The 27529-nt window shown below is 43.9% G+C and overlaps 1 protein-coding gene across 4 annotated transcripts in view; it reads right to left on the bottom strand.

The window, feature by feature from the left end:
* The window catches only part of FAM107B (family with sequence similarity 107 member B), a 221314-nt gene that overhangs the window by 20989 nt on the left and 172796 nt on the right, over positions 1-27529 (bottom strand). Inside the window, exon 1 of one of the 4 annotated variants that reach the window (XM_061178264.1) lies at positions 21692-21926. The exons of the other annotated variants lie outside the window; for them this stretch is intronic. The gene's annotated coding sequence lies outside the window, so the exon portion shown is untranslated. Of the gene's footprint in view, positions 1-21691; positions 21927-27529 lie in introns of those variants that run through there. 4 annotated transcript variants of the gene reach the window in all.

Raw genomic sequence — 27529 nt, 5'->3', positions numbered from 1 at the left:
TCACTGTGCATCTTCCCTCGATGTGGTCCACAAGCTTCTCCCCTTCGTTTCAGCCTTATGACGGCCCAGTGAGGCAGGAGGTTTTATTCGCTATGAAGTCTCCAAATTCCCTATAGGCTCAGACAGCTTCAAGGACACGGGCTCCAGGTCACACCAACTGGGTCTAAATTCCAGTTCTCTCATTTACTGTAAGTGTGACTTTGGGCCAAGTTTTCTCACCAGTTTAAAAAGAAGAAGAAGAAGAAGAGGAAGAAGAAGAGGAGAAGGAAGAAGCAGCAGCAGCAGGGGAAAGATTATCTTATAGGGTTATGAAGAATAAATGAGAAATGCATACCCAATGCAGGGCCTGGAATAGTAAGCGTTCAGTAAATGTCACCTGTGATGAGTGCTGTCATCGGCAACAAATAACAACTAGTAAAAATAACCCTGTTATGGCTGCCCCAGGTTACACAGCTACGAAAAGGCAGGACCAGGATTTGAACTAGCGTCTGTCTGATTCCACAGGGATGCCCTCAAGCATCCCACTCTTCTGGGCCATGATAATGGTGGGGCAGGGGGAGGCAGGAGAGGAGACAACAGGTTTCGCTTTAACAGGATGACTTTCTCTCTCAAAAAGCTTTTAGAAGCTTCACAACATCATAGCTTTATAACCCCAACCAGAAAACATCTTGCAGAAAGTCACATTAATGTGGGGAAAGGTTGCAAGAGGGACACAGTTTCTTTAAAACATATAAATGTTTTTATAAGGATGCTCAGAGTAGCGATATTCATAACAGCCCCGAACTGGAAGCAACCCAAATGTTCATTAACCGTCGGATGGAGAAGTAGATGGTGGTGTGAGGATATAATGGAAGAATACACAGCAATGAGAATGACAACAGCAGCATGACCGAACCTCACAAATATAACGTCTGCAAAAGAAGCCAGACACACAAGAGTCCATCCTGGATCATTCCATGGATCTGATTTTCAAAACAGGCAAACCCAACCTCTGGTGTCAGATGTCAGGATAACGGTTACCTTGGGAGCAGAGAGGCAGTGGATGGGGAGAAAGGGGGCTTCTGGGGTGCTGATAAGGTTCTGTTTTCTGATACAGGTTCTGGTTACACAGGCACATTCACTTTGAAAATTCACCAATCAGTTCACTTTTTGGGCTCATGCCCTGCTCTGTATGTGTATTATCCCTCAATAAATACAGTACATATTAAATAGCTATTAAACTTACAGTCTAGGGATCATTCAGTTGTTGCTATATTATTACAGTTTTGTTATTTCATCCATTTTAAACCCTGTTCAGTCCATGAGAAGTAATACCACCAGGTTTGAAGACCACCCATCCTGGATTAGAAGCCTGGTTATGCCACTTACCAGTTATGTGATTTTGTACAAATGACTTAACCTGTGTCTTGATTTCCTCACCTGTAAATCAGGGCTCATACACCCATGTTTGCAGAATTGTCCCAAGCATTAAAAAAAACTTAAGGAAAACATTCACCATACATCGTACCAGCCCATGTGGCAGATGTTCAATAAACTGAACAGTTAAGTCGTTCCAACAAATTAATTCATTAATCTAACTCTCCATGAATCAATGTCCTATCAAAGTGAAAAATGGATGACCACGCACTACAAGTATACTATTTTAGACCAAGTTTAATGGTGAACCCCATCTTGGCCTCTGCTCATTTTTCCAATTTGGACTTAGATGGGAGAGAGAGAGAGAGTCAGGGAGGGAGGAAGTGGAAGGGAGAAAACAAAATCCCTGACGGGCACAGCCAAAGCACAGAGAGGAGCCCGCAGCCCAAGGCTGGGATGCCGTGAAAACCCTGACCATCTCCCACTCTCTGGGCTTCAGTCTTCTTATCTTTACAGCTGAATGGCTATGTCGCCCTGATTTCTCAGTAATCTGTCGTAAATAACTACGCTGCGTACAGAGCAATCATACAAATATGAGGGATCTATAAAAACATAAGTTCGTCCAATATAAAGAGTCTAACTGTTCAAACATCAAGTAACTCTTATTAGTGGTCACAATTTACTTAACCTCCCATGGCCCTCATGGAATCTGAACTCATGACCCAATGGCAGACAACTCTACAAAAAAGACAAAACAGAAAACAGGCAAGATCTTTTTAGAGGCATGTTTTGCATAATGTTCAGTCAAACCCTGTGGGAAAAGGGTGGGGAGAGAAGCAATGGGTAGAAGACAGACAACAAAAGTGTCCCCCCAAAGCACAATACTTTACACTTCTGCACTGCATTGCACTGGTACTATAAGTAAAGTGTACTGCTCCTGCACGTTTCTAATCAAGTTTCTACACTGTTAACAGTGCATTTTTCAATATAATCTAACACAAGATTACTCAAACACATACAAGGGGTAACCTGAAAGTAAACGCCCGGAATGTCAGGACCTCAGAGAACGCTTATACCTAAGTTGGGCACCCAAGATCCTGCCGGTGCCTCATCAGAAGAAAGTGATGCTGACAGTCAGCGGATGCAAGTGTCGGTTGCTTTCCATGGAAACCAGCAAATTAACCCTGTGACTGAATTCCTTCTGCCTTCTAGCTCCCCAAAGTCTAATGCTTTGCTAAAAAAATAAAAAAAGAAAGAAACAAAAAAGAGAAAGGCGTTTGCTATGTTGCCTAATGAGGTCATGCTCAAAGCCTAAGTAAAAGTTAAAAGAAAAAGCAAAAGCAGTTCTTGAATAATCTGGTTTTGTTAGAAAGGTGGATATTCAAGCTACCTTGGAAAAGTGGGAAGACAAACTATACAGAGAAAATGAAAACAAAAGCAAAAACCTCTCTGGGGGTGTGAGGGAAAAAAAGTCTCTATGACTTCCCTGGCGGTCCAGCAGTTAAGACTTCATGCTTCCACTGCAGGGGGTGCGGGTTTGATCGCTGGTCGGGGAAGTTCCGCACGCCGCGCGGTGCAGCCAAAAAAAAAAAAAAAAAGAGAAAAGTCTCTAGGTAGAACAAAACTAATATAAAACTGATAAAAATTCCCTGAGCTGCTTGCTGGAGAGAGGAAGGGAAAATGGTGAAAGAGGCGAATAAAATCCTTCAAGGGCTCTCAGCCAACGACGGCATCCCTCCGTCCTGGCAGGTGGCTGATCCAGGGGATGTTTCACTCCGATAACTAAACAAGTCCCAGAATTTCAGATGAGACACAGATTCTCTACATTCCCTCCCTCTGCCTCCAGAGAAGATTCTAGAATTCCCTGGTAGACGACAGCACTAATTCTGCAAGCAGTGAGCACGCCTGAAAGAAGGAGAAGGGCCAGCCGGCGGGGGCCTCACCGGGGGTGGGGGGGACCCCAGCACAGCTGCAGGAGGGCCACCACCTCCGCACGGGGAGCGGCAGGGCCTGCTGTGTCGCTCACGTTCCTGCAGGACAACAGCACAGGGCGGCTTCTCATCCGAGCAAATACACTCGGGCTTCTCCCCAAGGAAACAGCTGGGCCTGAGTACAAATCGACAGGGATTTCAACCTGGAAGGACCTTAGCAAACCTCCTGCTTCCCAACTGCTACCTGGGGGGCAGATGCTCTTTCAGATCCAAGGTCCTGTGCTCTGGCCCCCAGGCCTGTCCACAGGGGCTGTCTGTGACCTGTAAGGCACTAGGGACAAAAAGCCACCACTGGATGCCTAGCAGAAAGAGAGCGCAGAAAACCTCCCATTAGCCTCACAGTCTACGAATATGGGGGGCTCCCGGCTTCCTGGGGTACATTCTCCCCAGCCTCTCCCTGGAATTCAAAGCTGCTGCCCATCTCCTTCTTGATCTGAAAGCCAGCCCCTTGGACAACCCTCTCTCCTGGTCCTCCCTGCACCGGAGGCCCAGGTGCCCTCTTCCAGCCTGATCTCTTGGCACCAAGAGTTCTCAGGATCAGGCCCAGCCTAGACCCTTCTCTGGGTCCTCAACGCCCTCGGCCCTCCCACTCTGTGAGCCATTTCTCGGTGGGATGCTTCCCTCTCCTGAATCTCCCCACGGTCACTCCCCCAGGCCACCTCCCTCTTGTCTGCAGTGCTGAGAACAATTTCACGCGGTGCTCCCCTCCCGTGTGAACTTGACACTTGCGAGTCAGTTCTTCATGCGTCTCCAGGTGGTCCCCCTTGAAGGACAGATGTGCGTCCCTTCAGAAAGGAAGAGACCCCCGACTGACTTAAGTCATCCCCCCACGCCCTGTGCCTTCGGCTGAGCTCCAGGGGGCCAGCGGTACCTCTGGCTTTACTCCCTCCTGCGTTCCCAGCACTGGGCTGGGCGCCACCCCGTGGGCACCCGACAGAACTGCACTGAATAAAGGGGGCAGATGCTGAAGCAACAGAGAATCCAAACGAAGTAGCTCATCCCGGAAAGCTTTTCCTGATTCCTCTTGCAGTTTCCCTCCTTTCTGTCCCAACAGGACGCCGTTAACACTTCTCTAAGGACGCTCATGGCTGCTTGTACGAAAACTACAAGTTTGCTTATCCCTCACACTAAAGTTGCAAAGGAAAGGCCTGACTTTTCCTCATTTCTTATCCCCAGAAACATCACTATGAGCCTTCCGTGTACTGTTGAACTCAATGTGGCCTGTTGACAAGTGATGTGCAGAGCTCAGGCTTACAGAAGGGGCCAAAAACAGGGGAGGGGGAGAGAGGGCATCTCATGCTTTGAACAGACTCTGTCCTCACTTGATCTTCAAAAAGCTCAGAATGAGAGAGAGACAAAAGTTCCTGGTTCTCCGGATACAGATCAGTCCAGGGAACCAAATGCCCATTTCTCTAACCCAGCAGGATGGTGCTCCCTCTTGCACAAGATGACCCCCCGAAACCCTCACTCAAAGTCCATAACGTGAATTGCTGTGTACGAGCTAGGAGTCTTTTGCCCCAGAAAGATAACTCAGATCGTTGTCTGCTGGGAAATAAATCTGAGTGCGCAGGCTTGCAGAAATATTCCCATGAAGTAATTAGCACTTCATTAACATGCAGCCCATCAATCTCCACAAACCTCTAAGCAACTGAAATGCTGTCCAATTAACAGATTTTTTAAATAATTGATTACCTTAAACTCATTAGCCTTAAAATTGCCACAGGCTGATAAATTACACTTATCAAATAACATTTGATAGATGACCATTAAGTGGTTCAGAGTTTCTCTCTCTCCTAGGTAAAGCAGCGTGATGAGATCTGAAGTTCAAGGATCCTTGATTCTACCCGTTGAAGAGTGTTCTGTGGTCTAACAGTGTCACCCAGTGGCAGAAGGCACAGTTGGGTTCAGAGCAGCTGTTGTTTTTTAAAAGATGTATTTGTCACATGTGTTTCTTTACTAAAAGGAAACGAAGAAAACTATTTTTGGGAAATTGCGCTAAGAAAACTAGTGTGTGTAAATTCTAGAAAACACGGGACTGGCGTAAGACAGCTCCCCTACGTCCAAGGTTACTTTGAAGCCTTTGGGGACCGTACAGACGTGCGCAGACATGACGAGAGACACAAGGGAAGTTCCTGGGACTCAGGGACGGTGCAGGTTTGACATGAAATCAATTCAGTGTCCCAGGGCTGAGCAATAGGGTCACCCCCTGCTGTCTGCTTTCTCGCCCACCATTCGGCCACTTCAATTCTCAAAAGCTTGGCTCTCCCAGAACAAGGAGAAAAAACCCAGCCAATTCTGTTCCAAGGTTGACTACCTGATTTTAGAAGCTTATGAGGTGACGCTTAATTGAAAATAATAAATTATTTAACTTCCTTATCGGTAAAAAGAGAAGGCTGGACCAGATAACCCTTGAGATCCCTTCCTGGTTCTAACATTCTGATAATACAGAAGAGCTCGGCTGATCTGTCACTCCCCACAGCACGGGGGCTTCTGACCCAAGGCTGTGGAACTCTGGCCCTACCATCAGGGCCAGACAGACCACGGAGGCGCCCCGAGTATGTTCCATGCACACCCCACCTTGGTCTCCACTCCTCCTCGTTCCTGTTCCCAGTGCGTCACATCAACGCTCAGCAGGCTTTCTGCTCGCGATGCTGCATTTCCCCAGATGCAGCCACCCTCCCTCGAGTCCCTCTAGAAGAGTCTCAGCCACTTGGTCCAGGGCTAGAGCCGTCCACACAGGATGGGGCGCGGACTAGACTTTATCAAACCGAAACTCCCAATTCAGGGGGCTCCCAATACTCTAGTCAAGAATCACACATAACACCATACACGATCAATAAAAACAAAGCATTGTTTATTCCTCTTTGCATAAAATCACCTACAGCAAGTAGATATTACACTATAACTAAATTAATTCAAGTCTGACTCCTGAAACTACCGTGAAATCAAGCCACAATTCAGCCCTCTTAGGATTGGTTCAAGATGGCGGAGTAGAAGGACGTGCGCTCACTCCCTCTTTTGACAGCACCGGAATCACAACTAACTGCTGGACAATCATCGACAGGAAGACACTGGAACTCACCAGAAAAGATACCCCACATCCAAAGACAAAGGAGAAGCCACAATGAGACGGTAGGAGGGGCGCAATCACAATAAAATCAAATCCCATAACTGCTGGGTGGGTGACTCACAAACTAGAGAACACTTATACCACAGAAGTCCACCCACTGGAGTGAAGGTTCTGAGCCCCACGTCAGGCTTCCCAACCTGGGGGTCCAGCAACGGGAGGAGGAATTCCCAGAGAATCAGACTTTGAAGGCTAGCGGGATTTGATTGCAGGACTTAGACAGGACTGGGGGAAACAGAGACTCCACTCTTGGAGGGCACACACAAACCAGTGTGCGCATCGGGACCCAGGGGAAGGAGCAGTGACCCCGGGGGAGACTGAACCAGACCTACCTGCTAGTGTTGGAGGGTCTCCGGCAGAGGTGGGGGGTGGCTCTGTCTCACCGTGAGGACAAGGACACTGGCAGCAGAAGTTCTGGGAAGTACTCCTTGGCGTGAGCCTTCACAGAGTCTGTCATTGGCCCCACCAAAGAGCCCAGGTAGGCTCCAGTGTTGGGTTGCCTCAGGCCAAACAACTAACAGGGAGGGAACCCAGCCCCACCCATCAACAGTCAAGTGGATTAAAGTTTTACTGAGCTCTGCCCACCAGAGCAACAGCCAGCTCTACCCACCACCAGTCCCTCCCATCAAGCCTCTTAGATAGCCTCATCCACCAGAGGGCAGACAGCAGAGGCAAGAAGAACTACAATCCTGCAGCCTGTGGAACAAAAACCACATTCACAGAAAGATAGACAGAATGAAAAGGCAGAGGACTATGTAACACATGAAGGAACAAGATAAAACCCCACAAAAACAATTAAAGGAAGTGGAGATAGGCAACATTCCAGAAAAAGAATTCAGAATAATGATAGTGAAGATGATCCAGGACCTTGGAAAAAGAATGGAGGCAGGGGCTTCCCTGGTGGCGCAGTGGTTGAGGGTCTGCCTGCTAATGCAGGGCACATGGGTTCGAGCCCTGGTCTGGGAAGATCCCACATGCCGCGGAGCAGCTAGGCCCGTGAGCCACGGCTACTGAGCCTGCGCGTCTGGAGCCTGTGCTCCGCAACAGTAGAGGCCGCGATAGTGAAGAGGCCCGCGCACCGCGATGAGGAGTGGCCCCCGCTTGCCGCAACTGGAGAAAGCCCTTGAGCAGAAACGAAGACCCAACACAGCCAAAAATAAATAAATAAATAAATAAATAAATAAATAAATAAATAAATAAGATTACTATAAAAAAAAAAAGAATGGAGGCAAAGATCGAGAAGATGCAAGAAATGTTTAACAAAGACCTAGAAGAATTAAAGAACAAACAAACAGAGATGAACAATACAATAACTGAAATGAAAAATATACTAGAAGCAATCAATAATGGAATAACTGAGGCAGAAGAACAGATAAGTGACCTGGAAGACAAAACAGTGGAATTCACTGCAGCAGAACAGAATAAAGAAAAAAGAATGAAAAGAAATGAGAGACCTCTGGGATAACATTACATGCACCAACATTCACATTATAGGGGTCCCAGAAGGAGAAGAGAGAGAGAAAGGACCCGACAAAATATTTGAAGAGATTATAGTCAAAAACTTCCCTGACAAGGGAAAGGAAATAGCCACCCAAATACAGGAGGAAGTGCAGAGAGTCCTAGGCAGGATAAACCCAAGGAGAAACATGCTGAGACACACAGTAATCAAATTGACAAAAATTAAAGACAAAAAAAATTATTAAAAGCAAAAAGGAAAAAACAACAAATAACATACAAGGGAACTCCCATAAGGTAAACAGCTGATTTCTCAGCAGAAACTCTACAACCCAGAAGGGAGTGGCACGATATATTTAAAGTGATGAAAAGGAAGAAACTACAACCAAGATTACTCTACCCAGCAAGGATCTCATTCAGATTTGATGGAGAAATCAAAAGCTTTACAGATAAGCAAAAGCTAAGAGAATTCAGCACCACCAAACCAGTTCACAACAAATGCTAAAGGAACTTCTCTAAGTGGGAAACACAAGAGAAGAAAAGGACCTACAAAAACAAACCCAAAACAATTAAGAAAATGGTAATAGGAACATACATATCAATAATTACCTTAAACATGAATGGATTAAATGCTCCAACCAAAAGACACAGGCTCGCTGAACGGATACAAAAACAAGACCCATATATATGCTGTCTACAAGAGAACCACTTCAGACCTAGGGACACATTCATACTGAAAGTGAGGGGATGGAAAAAGATATTCCATGCAAATGGAAATCAAAAGAAAGCTGGAGTAGCAATACTCATATCAGATAAAATAGACTTTAAAATAAAGAATGTTACAAGAGACAAGGAAGGATGCTACATAATGATCAAGGAATCAATCCAAGAAGAAGATATAACGATTATAAATATATATGCACCCAACATAGGAGCACCTCAATACATAAGGCAACTGCTAACAGCTATAAAAGAGAAAATCGACAGTAACACAATAATAGTGGGGAACTTTAACACCTCACTTACACCAATGGACAGATCATCCAAAATGAAAATAAATAAGGAAACAGACGCTTTAAATGACACAACAGACCAGATAGATTTAATTGATATTTATAGGACATTCCATCCAAAAACAGCAGATTACACTTTCTTCTCAAGTGCACATGGAACATTCTCCAGGATAGATCATATCTTGGGTCACAAATCAAGCCTCAGTAAATTTAAGAACATTGAAATCATATTAAGCATCTTTTCCAACCACAACGCTATGAGATTAGAAATCAATTACAGAGAAAAAAACGTAAAAAACACAAACACATGAGAGCTAAACAATACGTTACTAAATATCAAAGAGATCACTGAAGAAATCAAAGAGGAAATCAAAAAATACCTGGAGACAAATGACAACGAAAACATGATGATCCAAAACCTATGGGATGCAGCAAAAGCAGTTCTAAGAGGGAAGTTTACAGCAATAAAATCCTACCTCAAGAAACAAAAAAAATCTCAAATAAACAATCTAACCTTACACCTAAAGGACCTAGAGAAAGAAGAACAAACAAAACCCAAAGTTAGTAGAAGGAAATAAATCATAAAGATCAGAGCAGAAATAAATGAAACAGAAACAAAGAAAACAATAGCAAAGATCAATAAAACTAAAAGCTGGTTCTTTGAGAAGATAAACAAAATTGATAAACCATTAGCCAGCCTCATCACGAGAAAAAGGGAGAAGACTCAAATCAGTAAAATTAGAAATGAAAAAGGAGAAGTTACAACAGACACTGCAGAAATACAAAGCATCATAAGAGACTACTACAAGCAACTCCTATGCCAATAAAATGGACAATCTGGAAGAAATGTACAAATACTTAGAAAGGTATAACCTTCCAAGACTGAACCAGGAAGAAACAGAAAATACGAACAGACCAATCACAAGTAATGAAATTGAAACTGTGATTAAAAATCTTCCAACAAACAAAAGTCCAGGACCAGATGGCTTCACAGGCGAATTCTATCAAACATTTAGAGAAGAGATAACACCCATCCTTCTCAAACTCTTCCAAAAAATTGCAGAGGAAGGAACACTCCCAAACTCATTCTATGAGGCCACCTTCACCCTGTTACCAAAACCAAACAAAGATACTACAAAAAAAGAAAATTACAGAACAACATCACTGATGAATATAGATGCAAAAATCCTCAACAGAACACCAGCACACAGAATCCAACAACACATTAAAAGGATCATGCACCATGATCAAGTGGGATTTATCCCAGGGATCCAAAGATTCTTCAATATACGCAAATCAATCAATGTGATACACCGTATTAACAAACTGAAGAATAAAAACCATATGATCATCTCAAAAGACGCAGAAAAAGCTTTTGACAAAATTCAACATCCATTTATGATAAAAACTCTCCAGAAAGTGGGCATAGAGGGAACCTACCTCAACATAATAAAGGCCATATACGACAAACCCACAGCAAACATCATTCTCAATGGTGAAAAGCTGAAAGCATTTCTTCTAAGATCAAGAACAAGACAAGGATGTCCACTCTTGCCAGTCTTACTCAACATAGTTTTGGAAGTCCTAGCCATGGCAATCAGAGAAGAAAAATAAATAAAAGGAATCCAAATTGGAAAAGAAGAAGTAAAACTGTCACTGTTTGCAGATGACATGATACTATACATAGAGAATCCTAAAGATGCCACCAGAAAACTACTAGAGCTAATCAACGAATTTGGTAAAGTTGCAGGATACAAAATTAATGCACAGAAGTCTCTTGCATTCCTATACACTAACGACAAAAGATCAGAAAGAGAAATTAAGGCAACAATCCCATTCACCATTGCAACAAAAAGAATAAAATACCTAGGAGTAAACCTACCTAAGGAGGTAAAAGACCTGTATGCAGAAAACTATAAGACACTGATGAAAGAAATCAAAGATGACACAAACAGATGGAGAGATGTACCATGTTCTTGGATTGGAAGAATCAATGTTGTGAAAATGACTATACTACCCAAAGCAATCTACAGATTCAATGCAATCCCTAACAAATTAACAACAGCATTTTTTACGGAACCAGAACAAAAAATCTTAAAATTTGTATGGAGACACAAAAGCCTGAATAGCCAAAGCAATCTTGAGGGGAAAAAACGGAGCTGGAGGACTCAGACTCCCTGACTTTCAGAGTATACTTCAAAGCTACAGTAATCAAGACAATATGGTACTGGCACAAAAAGAGAAATATAGATCAATGGTAGAGGATAGAAAGCCCAGAGATAAACCCACACACCTATGGTCAACTAATCTATGACAAAGGAGGCAAGGATATACAATGGAGAAAAGACAGTCTCTTCAATAAGTGGTGCTGGGAAAACTGGACAGCTACATTTAAAGGAATGAAATTAGAACACTCCCTAACACCATACACAAAAATAATCTCAAAATGGATTAAAGACCTCAGTGTAAGACCGGACACTATAAAACCCTTAGAGGAAAACATAGGAAGAACACTGTTTGACATAAATCACAACAAGATCTTTTTGACCCACCTCCTAGAGTAATGGAAATAAAAACAAAAATAAACAAATGGGACCTAGTGAAACTTAAAAGCTTTTGCACCCCAGAGGAAACTATAAACAAGATGAAAAGACAACCCTCAGAATGGGAGAAAATATTTGCAAACGAATCAACGGACAAAGGATTAATCTCCAAAATATATAAATAGCTCATGCAGCTCAATATTAAAAAAACAAACAACTCAATCAAAAAATGGGCAAAAGACCTAAATAGACATTTCTCCAAAGAAGACATACAGATGGCCAAGAGGCACATGAAAAGCTGCTCAACATCACTAATTATTAGAGAAATGCAAATCAAAACTACAATGAGGTATCACCTCACACCGGTCAGAATGGCCGTCATCAGAAAATCTACAAACAACAAACGCTGGAGAGGGTGTGGAGAAAAGGGAACCCTCTTGCACTGTTGGTGGGAATGTAAACTGATACAGCCACTATGGAGAACAGTATGGAGGTTCCTTAAAAAACTAAAAATAGAATTACCATATGACCCAGCAATCCCACTACTGGGCATATACCCTGAGAAAACCATAATTCAAAAAGAGTCATGTACCACAAAGTTCATTGCAGCTCTATTTACAATAGCCAGGTCATGGAATCAACCTAAATGCCCATCAACAGACAAATGGATAAAGAAGATGTGGTACATATATACAATGGAATATTACTCAGCCATAAAAAGGAACGAAACTGGGTCATTTGTAGAGACGTGGATGGACCTAGAGACTGTCATACAGAGTGAAGTAAGTCAGAAAGAGAAAAACAAATATCGTATATTAATGCATATATGTGGAATCTAGAAAAATGGTACAGATGAACCAGTTTGCAAGGCAGAAATAGAGACACAGACGTGGAGAACAAACATATGGGCACCAAGGGGGGAACATGGTGGTGGTGGTGTGATGAATTGGGAGATTGGGATTGACATATATACACTAATATGTATAAAATAGGTAACTAATAAGAACGTGTCATATAAAAAATAAATTAAATTTAAAAAAATTCAGCCCTCTTGCTTCTCCTCTAGTTTCTCTTGACATACCTTTGTCTTCTCTATAAATCTACCTTCTTCCTGCCAACTCCCACCAAAGTCCAAATACATAGGAGCTTCAGAGAGTCAATGACAGTTCTTTCTCATTGCCTTACGTTCAGAAAATCACTGTCTACTCTCATAGACTACTCGTAAGAAGATATATTTTTGCTACTTCCTGTCTGAAGAATGTGTGGGCAGTGTGTGACAGAAGGCTTGAACACGTACATACCCGTGAATCTGGTAATTCCCCTTGCAGGAATTACTCCAAGGAGGTAATCAGACAAGGACACAAAACATATAAGAATATGTGTAAGAATATTTTATGTATGATTTATGATAGTGAAAAAGGAAAGAAACCACTTAAATGTCTAATAATGCGAGATACAATGCAGCTTTAATAAAATCATATTGTTAGAATAAATAATGAAAGGGGAAATATTCACGATGTATCAAATGAGAGAAAAATTTCAGGTTCCAAAACAGTATGTCCTTTATTTTCTAGTCTGTGCATTTGCATGAACAAAAGCTATTCGGAGTGTCATCCGATGACCAGCAGTATCCGCATTGCCAGGGAGCTTGTTCAGTGCAAATGCCCTAGCTGAAAGGCATTGGATCAGAATCGCTGGGGGAGGGCACAGAGATCTGTTTTTTTGTTTACTGTGTGCCACACCACCTCTGAGGTAGATACTAAAATTTGCCCCATTGTGCAGATGGGGAAATTGAGGCCCAGAGAGACTAGGTAACTTACCCAAGGCTGCAAAGCCAGTAAGTGGCAGCTCGCACAGCTAGCTCGAGTCCACACTCCGCACCACTCTGCTCTAGGGCCTCTCTAGGATAAATCTTATATTTGGAAGTGTGCTCTGTGCTTCTTCCCCTAAATCAATAGCATGATGCATCCCACCCATCCTTGTGTCTTCTTCCTAGTGTTTCAGCACTTCTGTCACAAAGTTATTGATGGGAGAAAGAGGCGTTGCCACTATCACTGGCACCACCATTGACAAACCTCGTGGCGAAGACCTGCTTGAAGTCTTTAAAAAGATGGTTTGATTTAAGTGCATATTAAATACCAGCCCACATTAGCAGAAACCTTAATGCCCTTGAGTGACAGCATGGAGCGTGATACGGGTTTAACATGGAAGGCCTTCCTATCACCAGCCAGAGTGGGGCTGTCACTGGCGATTCCATAAACACCTTTGACAAACCACCCGGCCTATCATCTTTGAAATTATGCAACTTTTGATCAATTTCTTTCACTTTTTTGGTTTCTGCGTTCAAAATTTGCATGTAACGTAATACTTCAATTTTTATATGATGTTATGTTATATTCACAAAATTCAAATTTGCAAACCAACGCCACGCCACCAGCCTTTATTCCCAAACTGCAAATTTCTGAATAAAGGAGCCTACCTTGGCACATTTACCGTATGTGATTTTCCAAGGTGGAAACACCTCAGTCATTCATTTCAGGAGACTACAAAGGGGATGGGTGATCTGGGAAGACGGTGGGTTTAGGCCTGGTCCCTCCTGAGAGGAAGGAAACCACACAGACCAGAAAAAAAACTTCCTGCTGGACTAGCTTTCAAAGCTCTCAAATATTCCTGTCTTCAGGAGCGTAATAATAATTCCATAAAACGCATGACCTGGTCCGGCTGGGCACCCAAACAAATATTTTCAAAAGCGGAGACTATCTTCAAAAGGACTCAATTTAGAAAGACCAGAGACCATCTGTTCAACTTCCCCAGCACCATACATGAGGAAACTGAGGCCCGGAGAGACGGAAGCTTGGCTACGTTCACAGAGAAGGTGGCCACGTCTGGACTGAATCCTGGGTCTGCCTCTGGCCCTCACTTGGCTGGACCCCACCGCCTCTCCCACTTCTGACTCCTATACTAAATTTTCTAAATTGATTTTCTACATTTCCTACTCATTTGCCGGGGGGGGGGATGTTTTTGATACTAACATCACCATTAACATTACCTCTTTTTTTTTTTTTTTTACAGGGATTTTTATTTATTTATCTATTTATTTATGGCTGTGTTGGGTCTTCGTTTCTGTGTGAAGGCTTTCTCTAGTTGCGGCAAGTGGGGGCCACTCTTCATCACGGTGCGCGGGCCTCTCACTATCGCGGCCTCTCTTGTTGCGGAGCACAAGCTCCAGACGCGCAGGCTCCGTAGTTGTGGCACACGGGCTTAGTTGCTCCGCGGCATGTGGGATCTTCCCTGACCAGGGCCGGAACCCGTGCCCCCTGCATTGGCAGGCAGACTCTCAACCACTGCGCCACCAGGGAAGCCCCAACATTACCTCTTGATCAATAACTGGATGGCATCTTTGAAGATGATAATATGTTTCAGTTATAAGTATCCACACTTCCATCTGCTTCTATATCCTGCCAAATTCCAGAAAACTACAAAGACACTGTGATGATTAAAAAAAAAAAAAAAAATGCCTCTTAGGGTAGGAGAAAACGACTCATTTGCCTTTTTTTTTTTAACCTGATATTGACACTGAGTAACCACAACGTTAAAAGCCAGTGACTGCTCAGACACAGTGACTTCAGACACCCTCTTTAGACTCTCCGTCTCATCCTTCTCCTATTGAAACCTACCCTTCCTCAAGCATCAGTAAACTACTGGATCAAATCAAATAAACTACTGGAAAAGTGAAAATCAGCCCTACTGACAACAGGAGAAGTAAAGACAGGCCTTACTGACAACCGACCCCAATAGGCCATCAGGACATAAAGAAAGCTCAGCATAGGACCCAGATGCTGACCTCCACAAAAATGAATGGCCATCCTCCTTTCTCACTAACCTGTGACTGCTAATTCTTTACTAAGTGACAACTCTAACCCCACTTTAATGTCTGGCCTCCTATATAAAAATTGTTAAGATACCCAATCACTGAACTGTGCCTGCTTCCCGACCACATCCAGCCCGGGTCTGGCCCCGTTTCTCTAACCCCACCTTCAAAGCACCCAGCATAAGCAGAGACCCAACTCGGCCTTTCCCAGAGAATCCCAGCACTCTTCCGGGCTACACTCGCCCCGCTGTAGAAGCTAAATGAACCGAACCTCTCTACAGTGACACGTGCATTCCTGGTGGTTGCTGGCTGGTGGGATTCCACACTCATTTGTCTTCCTAAGTTACTAGTAACATGAGATAGAGTAGAAAGAACCTCAAATAAAAGGTCCACAAACCTAAATCCTGACTTATCCCTTCTCTAGGTCTGTTTCCTTGCTGGTAAAATGACAGCCAGTTATCCTATATTTTACAACTTTCCACCTCAAATACGCTGTATTTCAGCCATATTGTGGGTCAAACAGGTTTATTTCCATTGAAGAAGGTGCTCTGACTTCCAGTCACTCAACGTAACTTTTTCACTTTTGAAATACAGCACAGTTAGAGTTTGTCTGGAAAACTTTTTTCACTCTTAAAGAGATCTTCATGTGAGAACCAATGGTTACAATTATGTATTTTCCTGAATAGTTAATTAACATGTTTCATAATTACACAAATATAAGTTGACTCTTATTTGATTTCTGCTTCCACAGTGAAAAATTAGCGTGAGGATTGGGGCACGTCTCTGTCTGGGTCTTGGGAGGACCATCTGGCACTAACTAAACCTCAGAGAGCAGCTATGGGCACAGCCCAGGTACATTTAATTAAAGTCTGTTTTCCCACCTACCCCTCTTCTGGTTACCCCGTGGGCTTTCTGTGAACAACAAATAGCCAGTCTTGTTATGACGACACCAAAACCAAGAAAGGATTATTAAGCCCACCGTTGTCAGCAAGGCCAGAACCATGAGTGTCCCTCCTTTGTATGAGCCTCGGGTCAGGCCCTAAAGATCTAGGGAGGAGTGAGACGTGGTCCCTGCCATCCAGGGCTCACAGCTAGCGGAGAAGACAGGCCCACAATCACTAGTGTGATACATACACGTTGAGGGTGGGAAGCCCGGGGCGGTCTCTGGGAGAAGTTCTTCCTAAGACTGTACCTCCTTCCAGCTCCAAAAGGAGGAAGGTTCTCCCCTTGTGACTCCATCAATGAGGATGCTCTGGGCCACACGTAACAACACCTGCCTCTAAGGAGCTGCAACCACAGGGGCTCGTTTTTACCTCTCATAAGAATGTGGTGTCAGGCTGTGCAAGGCTGCTTCAGAGCTCAGTGGTGTCATGGGGGCTCTGGGGTCTTCTCATTGCTCTGCTCAGCAGCCCCAGCACCTCCAGGAGGAAGGGCAGACTGGGAAAGGCCCCCCACCCTGGGTCTCTTTATCCTGGAGGGAAGCCACTCCCAGAAGCCCCCGGGGGCCTTCTGACACCTCACTGGCTAGAGCTGCGTCCTGTGATCACCATAGCAAAAAAGGACGCTGGGAAAATGGGGACATGGCATTCCAGCAGTGAAGAGGGGACAGCAGTGGCTGTTAGGTAGACAACCGACCCTGCCACACACAGACGGTTATGGGCGGAATGTGTCCCCCAATATTCATATGTTGACGCCTCACCCCCCAATGTGACAGTAAGTGGAGGTGGGGCCTTTGTGAGGTGATTAGGAGTAGAGGAGGGCATGAGGGTGGGGCCCCCATGATGGGACTAGTGTCCTTATAGGAGGACGAGACACCACAGCTGGCATCTCCCCCTACCCCTGCCATGTAAGGACATGGTAAGAAGGCTGCTGTCTGTAAGCCAAGAAGAGAGTCCTCACCAGGAATCGAATCAGCCAGCACCCTGATCTTGGACATCCAGCCTCCAGAACTGTGAGAAATAAATATCTGTTGCTTAACCTACTCAGCCTATGGTATTTTGTTATGGCAGCCCGAGCTGACTAGGACACAAATCCAATTCAACTATCTTCAAAGGCACTCCAGCCTCCTGACAAGGGGTTCATCAGGCCCCTCCGGGTAAGGTCAGCAGCAACTCTGCACCTCAGCTCCAAAGCTGAAAGGGAAACTAGAGCAACGATCATTTCTTAGAAGTGTTTAGTCCTCACAGCATCTGTAATAAAGCTGCAGTAAGCAACAAAGACGGGGGACCTTTTATTGGGAGCCCTTTCAGCCTTTAGCTTTGCATTCTACACAAAACCTCCCTTTCTAAACTACCGGGATTTGGGCAAAAGTTCAAACGCAAACACATTTGTAGCGGGTGCTGGCCCCGGAACAAAGGAGTAAACTACGCTGACTCTTAACTTTCTCTGCTTGAACTCCACGCATTAATTCAACTCCCTCAGGAGGCTTGTCATTCTAGGACGCCAGGCCTTACCATTTTCCCACAGGCTGTCCTTCAGCCACAGGAAAACAAAAACAAGGCACCCCTGGCCCCGTGGGGCTGTCTACGCACCCTAAACAGTTATTTCAGTCACCCCCATCTCACAGGCCCACCCAGCCCGGAAACAGGATACAATCTCCCTCGGGCCTCCACTGGAGCCCTTTCTCTACATGCAGTAATAGGCAGCGGAAAAGTTCCAAAATAAGAATGGGGAAAAACTGACAGCAACCTACTTGGCAAACAAGGAACACAGAAAAACAAAAGCCTAAAAACAAGGAGCCTGCATTTAACCCAGCAGATGCCAGGTGCCATGATGTCTGAAAAGCGTAACAGCCTTTCTTCTTGCTGGAATGGAAGGGGGCTCACTGTTAACGAGAAAATAGTCAAGATTTCAAAAATTTATCTATTCCTAGAATAAACAGAGGCCTTAGATAATCACTTACTTGAGTAATGAGCAACCGATACACCAATCACGTTCCAGATCCTATAGAAGTTGAGTGATATTATTCATCTTCATTCCAACAAGATGTTTTAAGGGTGTTTATGTTCAAACATAAATTGTTTTAAGTACAACTTACGACGACTGCAAGACTCTCCTATTTACTTAGTAGCTTCCATCCTCAAGGAAATTCTCTCTTAAAATAAAGCCTTAACCATCACCCCTTCCTCCCCGCATCCAAGTACGCAGAACTCGAACCACTTACCACTGCGTCTACAGCCCCCAGGTCCTCAGCCAACAGGGATTAGGACGTGTGCCCTGAGTAACAACACATCCTCCACCAGGCTACTCACTCTGGCATCGCAATCAAACCTGCTGCTAACCAACAATACTATTTGCTTTACATGTTTTCCCCAAGTCCTGACACAACTGCAGCAACAGTACTGATTAAGTAAAAGAACAGGACAAGCTGGTAACCAGTAAACGCTCTGCCCAAGCCCAGTTCCACAGGAAATGGAGAACTCTGCTTCTCTTTCTGAAGTTACCCAAGTTTGAAATGTTTTCATTTCTTTTGTTGCAACAGGACTCCTTACTCAAGAACTCGGCATCCAGAAACTTCCCATCAGCTTCTGACTACTCTCACAGCTCTTGTCCAAAAGTTCAGAACTTTAACTGTGTCTGTTTTAAACTCCACACATAATAGAAGCTACTGGTTAATTAAACGAAAAGGGCAAGGACAAATGACATATCAACACATCCATAATGAAAATTTGTCCTCTACTTACAACCGGTTATAAAGGAAATCATCAGTTGCTTCCGGAAGAACAGTTATAAAATAATTTAACAAGAAACTACAGATGTATCATGACACCTAACTACTTCCCTTATGCCTTAAAAAAACAAAACAAAACAAAACAAAACAAACAAAAAAAGAATCTGAAAAGCTTAAGATAGGATAGTTTTACCTACTTCAATGAAGTATTCAAAAGTAAAATTCAGCCAAAGGTCATGAAAAATAAGATGCTTCTTTTAAAAAGTTTTCAAGGTAATTCAATGAACAAAAATCTCTACCCTTTAGTTTGTAATCTTACAAATGTCAAACTGAGTAAGAACCCAAGTATTTAAGAGTCCAATTTAAGATTTTTAAATTCAGCCTACAGTACAAAATCTACAAACACAACAGTACATGTGACGTGATAATTAGGAAGGACCCCATCAACTTTATTTTCGTAAATTCATCCATGAAGCTTCGGAGCTGAAGTCATAAACCTTAATTTCTTTCTTTCTTTTTTTTTTTTTAACAGGTTTTGTGTGTGTGTGTGTGTGTGCGCGCGTGTGTGTTTTGACTGTGTTGGGTCTTCATTGCTGCGCGCAGGCTTTCTCTAGTTGCGGCGAGCGGGGGCTACTCTTCGTTGCGGTGCGCAGGCTTCTCATTGTGGTGGCTCCTCTTGTTGTGGAGCACAGGCTTCAGTAGTTGTGGCGCATGGGCTCAGTAGTTGTGGCTCGAGGGCTCTAGAGCACAGGCTCAGTAGTTGTGGAGCACGGGCTTAGTTGCTCCGTGGCATGTGGGATCTTCCCGGACCAGGGCTCGAACCCGTGTCCCCTGCATTAGCAGGCGGATGCTTAACCACTGCGCCACCAGGGAAGTCCCAACCTTATTTTCCATTTATAAAATATATATTAGCTCTGGGGAAAAAAAATCTGAGTTACCACTGAGTGTTCCTAAATTTCATTCTGTGAGCCACGTAGGGAAACCAATGTGAAGGACTCGGTGGAACTTCCCTTCTATGTAACATTTAGACTTGCTCTAAAGCTGATAAACTTCCTAAAATACCTCAGATCGATGGCTTTCAAACTTTTCTGTCTGTAATCCTCTTTATACACAGGGACCCAATAACACACCACACTAAAATTAGCTGAAGTAAAAGTTTCCAGAAGCAATACTAGCCTTATGCTATATACACTCTGATATTTTTCAGTTTCTTTTTTTTTGTAATGCTTCTTGTGACCCACTAAATTGATTTCGTGACCCACTAATGGATGCAGCTTGGAAAATCCTGTCCTAATTCATTTACTTAAACTTGCCACCATCACCTGGCAGCACTTCAGGTACCACGGAAAGCACCTGAAAACTTCCAACAGAAATATAAACTGGATGAGCAGCCAACTGTCATCATCCCTTCCAAACGGGAAGCACTTAAAACCATGACCTTTTAAAAGTTTATTTGAGCTTCTATTACTGATACTAAAAAGTCATCATCTTCTCCTCTGTCTAATCTTTAAAATATCCTTATTCCAATCGTTAAAGAATAACCTCAAATCCTCCTAGCTATATGTGAATGAGTAAAGAAATACAAATTAAAGATTACTTAGAGAATTATATTTGTTCATAGTTCAGTAATAAGCCTTTTTCCCTGTGATGATGAACATGGGGAACAGAGATCACCGAGGCAGTATTTTCTCCCCTTCTTAAAGTGTTTTTTTAAAAGCAGTTTCAATAGTTTCTCTATCCATAAATAAAATGATAGCCATAGTACATCAATATTTAAAGCTAACTGTAATGGCATTTGCTTCTTTGTTAAAAACTACAGTGTAACTCAGATTCTTAATACCAAAACAATAATTCTAGTTGCATATTTTTTAAGAAGCAGGACAAAATTCCACACACTTAATTGGAGTTAACAATGGGTAAGAGGAAGTTCTCCAGTCCCAGGTACCTGCAACCCAACCGTCAAAGGTCATTTACACCTGCATGTGGGAAACAGGTGGAAAATGGTAAGGGAGACAACTAAGAATTGATGTATTTTTCTTCCCGGTGAAAAGAGACATGGAGACAGTAATGGTGGTTATGAAACAGTAGAAAGAGCTAAGCTTTCAAGTCTGAGAAAGTCAGAGCCCGCTCTGCCACGTACTAGCTGGATGACCTTGGTTCAACAAGAAAAATACTTAAAATAATTATTCAATAAATATTAGCTGTGGGCTGGGCACAGTCCTAAATGTCCACATCCATCACCTCATTGAATTTTCACAACACTGGAGGTAGATTCTGAGGGCCAGAGGGGCTAAGGCACTTATCCAAAGTCATACAATTAGTCATGGGAAGGCCAGAGTTCAAACATAAGCTAACTCATTTCAAAACCTTTGTTGGGGGTTTGCCTTCTGAGCCCCTCGTTCCTTATCTTTCCCTCTCAGGGTTGCTGTTTGGATTAATGACTGACTGTTAATAAGGACTCATCACACCACCACCACCCCCCCAGCCAGTATCTCAGCTGCCATCAGCACAGGTCACCAAATTTCTCAGGTAAGCGGGCTTCATCTGTTCAAAGTCAGAAACTTCTTATCTTTAGTTCAGAGTCAGAAACCGTATCTTTTTTCCTTCTGCCCTCTCACTGCTCCACCCTTCAAACACACCTCCCACACAAATACCTATTACTAACCTTAGGAAATATGTCCAATTTCATCAGCACTGCAGGTAGAGTATATAAGACCTCCCATGAGTCTATTTACTAAGGGAAGGGAGGTGGGTGTCCCAGGTTTGTAAGGCAGGGCAAAGTTGTCAGACTTCATTCAAAGCCAAGACAATGACAGGCAGAGAGCCACAAAGGCTGGGACTCAGATGGGGCAGCAGGAGTGCCCTAGAACAATCACTAGGATTAAACTGTATTTACCCTACGAGGTCTTGACCAGGGACAGAATAAAGGCAGGGGAGCGACTGAGCCAGTTGTGGCTTGGGGATCTGGCAGGAATCGGAGGGGCAGGGCCTCAAATATGCCAGGAATTCTGCTGAGGGCAATAAACAATCTCACAGTGGAGGGCACGATTGCATTAAATCAGTTTTCGACAGAGGAAGTACCAGGACCAAGTAGTTAATAAGTGTCCACAGAATGTTTCAAAATAGGGCTACATTTCTCCCTTGCTTTTCTGTCCACATTAGTTGGCAAATGCTACCTCCCTCCACTTCCTCATCCCAAAAAGTGGGTAAACAGAAGCACTGACAGGCTGTTCCATGGAAAGAACCAAAGCACATCAACCAAATTAATTTAACCCAGTTGATGAAAGACATGCCAATAATACACCATCACCTAATCACTGAATCGGGCCTTTTTTGTAAAACGGCAAATTAGAGGTGAGCTGTGTGAGTATGTGCCCTCAAGGTGTAACAAGTCAGCTATATATGTTAGACTTAAATTGTTAGTTGTCATAGCAACAGTGGACAATAATGCCTGCTCAGATTGGTATTCAGCAGTTCAGTTCTTTGTTTTACACTATACGTCTATCACTAATTATATAAACTACTTTCCAAGTATTAAGAAATAACTAGTTTGGCAAACCAAAGGGGAATACAACCCATGAGCCTGACTTGGATAAAAGCACCCATAAGTCTAAAGGACATACATTGAATTTATGAATGTTCAGAAAACAGGACATTGTTGCTATATAGCTATTTAATAATCTGAAGAGATACAGCGTCTTTTTACCCTTAGAAAAAAATTATGAAACTACCTACCAGATTAAATAATATCATCTAACAAAAGTAGACTCACTAATACATCCATTATTTTAATTAAGTACTGATGACATTATGAATTTAGAATCATTAAATGTCACTCCCACTGACATTCTATTTTTTTTTTTAATTTTTATTGGAGTATAGCTGATTTAGAATGTTGTGTTAGCTTCTGCTGTATAGCATAATGGTTCAGTTATACATATACATATACCCACTCTTTTTTAGATTCTTTTCCCATCTAGGTCACTACCGAGTATTGAGTCGAGTTCCCTGTGCTATACAGTATTCATATTAGTTATCTATTTTATATATAGTAGTGTGTATACCCACCGACATTCTAATTTAAAGCCTGATTATAAAACAAAGATACAAAGTATCCTAGACTAACATTTTTATTTGTCTTTAATCTAGTTTTATTTTGCCTCATCCTCATTTTTTAAAATAAGTTCTGCTTCTACCTCACTAGCAAGAAACAAATTTTGCTTTCTCTTAAAATGGTTCACTGCAGATTTAAAAAGATTCAACTCACTGGCTTGGAATAATTGGACATTATTTATTTCCTCATTACATCTGTTACTAACCATATTCTTTACAATTAATCTAAACAACGTGTTTTGTCAAAAGGCACAGGTCCCAGCACCAAAAATGCCAGGTCCTAGTCCCAGCTCAGCCACCGACAGGCTCTGTGCTCTCAGCAAATGATCCTGCCCCTTGGGGTCAGTTTCCTCACCTGTGAGCCCCAGACCAGGAGACCAGAGGTTCTCACTAATCAGGGCAGTCTGATCTAAACTTGCAGACTTTCTTGCACACACACTGCACCAGGCAACACAGTCAGGCTCCAACAGAGACAGGCCTTTCGAAGCCACACACACTACCCCATCCCTCCCAAAAAGGGAAACGTGAGAAATCTGCTTTTTGCCCATCTGCAACTATAATACAAAACAATAGGGTGACTCCTCGGAAGATCCATGACCAGAAGAAATCCCGATTAAAGCTTGTTTCTGAAATGCAGCCCCTCACTGCCTGTGTGTTGGGACTTTCCATACTTGGAGGCAAACCAGTAAGACAGCATAGCACTCCTCTCTCAGCGCTCCACATAAAAAGGAGCACTGTTGGATTAATAACGATTGCTTTAAAGAGGCCTTGCAAAGGGTCCTTCTTTGTCATCCGAAACAACTGATTTCATCATCCGTAATTTGCTAACAGAAATTTACATTAAAGTAGTCCATGTTACTCTTCCCAAAAGCACAGAGGATCTACAAGTGCTCATCGCGGAGTTTCTGGATGGTTCCTGGCTTGGCCTGGATGCTGTGACTGAAAACGGAAATACATCGGTCAGCACTCAGCTTGCCAGCCATCGGCCAGGTCACAGTATTCTCATCGGTCACAGCCCAGACGAATGACAGCTCTGCACTTGACACCACAAAGCTGTGCCAACCTCTGGCTAGATCAGCCACCTCCTGTGTGCTCTTCTTGCCGGGAGCCTGTAGGATGTGATCAGGGCCACCAGCCTGGCCTCACAGTTCAGCTGCAACGTCATTTCAGGTTGAAAACTCAGAAGGTCTCGTTGTCATTACTGCTTCTCAAATATATCCAGATACCAACATTTCCATGGCTAAAAACGCTCTCCTGATGTTTTCTTCATTATCAAATAGAAAAATGTTAAAGCAGGAAGCTTGCACTAAGAATTGATCTTCTGCCCGTGGGATTGCCTTAAAATGTAACTTAGGTCAGGTCACTCCCCAGAAGCTTCTCTAAGCCCCTGACCATGGCCGTCACTCCCTACCTGACCTGACCTGGGCCTACTTCTCACACCCCGTCCCCTGCATCTCTCCGTCTCTCCCTGCAACCTTGCTCCCCGCCCTCCGGCCCTGCCGGCCTCCCTTCATTTTTCACCTAGTCTGTGCTCACGCCAGTACCCCCTCCAACCCATCCCATCCCATCCCATCCCAAATCTCTCCGTACTACTGGCTCACCCTTGAATCTCCACTCAAACATCACCTGCCCAGATCACCCCACCTAACTTGGGTCCTTCCACCATCAGTCTCTGTCCTAAGCTCACATCCCACCCCTCACAGTCTGGGGAACTGCTCGTTTTACTGCTGGACACATGTTTTTTGATCATCTTCCCTCTAGATATGAAGCTACCTGAGCATCAGGGCCATTGCTGTCTGTGCACCACTGTATCTCCAGGGCTTACAATTACTAAATGTTTGATTATCACTTGTTAAAGCAATTCAGTGTCTCAGTAAATTTTGCAGGGTTAGAAAGGATGCAGCCCATGAACATTTTTCTTTGTCCTAAATTGGTCATGGACCAATAAAAAAAGCATTCACTTGTCTTGGGCAAAATTAATTTCTACTCTTTCTATTTCTCCCCACTAAATATCCACCCTGTGGGTCTGTGCACTCCTGCAATCTCCTGATTTAAATGGGAGTTTTAAAACATTGAAATTTGTAATAGAAACTCTGTTATCAATGACAGTTTGGTTCCCAGGTAATCCTTAGAAATACTAGTCCTCCTTCTTGTTAACATTTACTCAGTGCTTACTCTGTTCCAGGCACCGTTTTTTGTTTTTTGGTTTTTTGGTTTTGGTTTTTGGCCGTGCTGCCCGGCATGCGGGATCCTAGTTCCCCGACCAGGGATCGAACCCGTGCCCCCAGCAGTGGAAGTGCAGAGTCCCAACCACTCGACCGCCAGGGAAGTCCCAGGCACCATCTTGAACACTGCGTTTTTCACGTCATTTGCCTTCCGAGACAGTCCTATGACGGAGGGATTACTGTCCTTATTGAAAGAGGAGAAGTTGAAGCCCAGGGAAGTTAACAACTGGTGAAAGGTCGTGCAGCTGGAAGAGCCTCATCAGCCCAGTGGGTCTGCCACCAGCGTCTGAGCTCTTCACTGCTGTGTGATGGTGTTTTTATCCCCTGCGAGAGAAGTCCACTACTAGCAGAAAACAGAAATGAGGCAGAGCCACCTCTTCCTGTTTTGGAGCCAGGCAAATCATTTTTTTTTTTTAATTTTTAGAAAAAAAGACTAAATTCCTCTTCGGACCCACGCTCCCTCAGTCCAGGTAATTCCCTCCGGGTTTCCCCAGTGCATCACGCTTCCCTCACCTCCCCCATCAATGCATCTTTATGCTTTGCAATTCACCACAGGGTCCCTAACTGCTCTCCTCCCGTGCCTGCTTAGCAGGAGCACACGCACAGGCACTCACAAACAACTTTCCAAATTCCTATTTACTTCACCCTGCGGTGTAAAAGGTAAATAACTACTTGACCTTCCTAGCGATGCCAAAATGCATAACATATAAAAGGTTACTGGGCTTCCCTGGTGGCGCAGTGGTTGAGAGTCTGCCTGCCAATGCAGGGGACAAGGGTTCGAGCCCTGGTCTGGGAAGATCCCACGTGCCGCGGAGCAACTAAGCCCGTGAGCCACAATTACTGAGCCTGCGCGTCTGGAGCCTGTGCTCCGCAACAAGAGAGGCCGCGACAGTGAGAGGCCCGCGCACCGCGATGAAGAGTGGCCCCCGCTTGCCGCAACTAGAGAAAGCCCTCGCACAGAAACGAAGACCCAACACAGCCAAAAATAAAAGTAAATAAATTAATTAAAAGGTTACTGATTCACAAAGTACCGTCTGAATTATTACACAGCCAGAAAATGACTAAACTTGGATGGACGTTTCGAGAATTGTCCAGGAAGATAACTAAACAGAGAGGTCAACGGGCAGTGCTCACCTGGTCCCGGTTTTCCCAGCCGCTTTCCTTCCTGCGATTCTGAACTCAGACTAAGCTGCTGGTAACTGTGCTGCTGGTGATCGCAGAGAGGACTGGAAATCCGGGGGCTGGATGGGGAGTTGAGCAGGGAGATTCTAAATCTAGCGGCTGGAGCTGGAAACCACCTACACTTTGCTGCTAAATTTTAAGAAACACTTCAACACCTTTATAATATGTTCTCCCAGGTATAAAAATGTGCCCAAAGAGCTTGAATTCTTATTAGCTGCCAAGAGCTAAACGTGAAAAAAAAAAGTCCAAAACAGCAGATGAAGATGTAGGGGGAAGAAAAACAACTAGTGAGTTAGGTGGGTCCATCTCAGCAAAATAACACCCTCCCCCGGCCCCCAGCAAAAAGGATAAGCTGCTTTTGTTTATTTACATGTGGACAAACTGGCTTAAGTTAACTTCCATTTTCCTTCAAACACTACAGCTGTGGTTTCCAATCCTCCCCGGTACATCAGAATCATCGGTGAAACTTCAAAAAAAAAAAAAAAAAGGTGTGTCCAGCTCCAGTAGAGAAGCACTAAAGGAGCGCCCATCATGATCAGCCACACCTCCAATGGGGTCTGGGCCATAACACAACCAGGGAAAGAGGGAAGGCTGGTCAGGACAGCAAGAGCCACTGCTCCATCTCCAAGAGTCTCCTCTCCCTCCATCTCCAAGACCAAGCAGCTGCACCACCCATCCATGCATGCATCCATCCATCCATCCATGCATCCATCCATCCATGCATCCATCCATCCATCCATCCATCCATGCATCCATGCATCCATCCATCCATCCACCCACCTTCACTGAGCACCTCTTGTGCCAGCACTGAGTACCAGGACACATGGCAAATAACACTGGCGGACCTGCCCTCCAGGAATTCCATTCTAGGGGAAACCACACCAGGGAAATTGAAGTTACCCTTTTCTTCAAAAAAAAGCAACTAAAAAGGTTCCCACGAGCAATTTCAATCAGTCTTATTGAACTGAAGTCCTTTCAGCCCA

Source organism: Eubalaena glacialis, chromosome 2 (genome assembly GCF_028564815.1).
Source record: "Eubalaena glacialis isolate mEubGla1 chromosome 2, mEubGla1.1.hap2.+ XY, whole genome shotgun sequence".
Taxonomy (NCBI): Eukaryota; Metazoa; Chordata; class Mammalia; order Artiodactyla; family Balaenidae; genus Eubalaena; species Eubalaena glacialis.
Note: the sequence above shows the minus strand (reverse complement) of the source record. Positions and strands in the feature narration are given on the sequence as shown.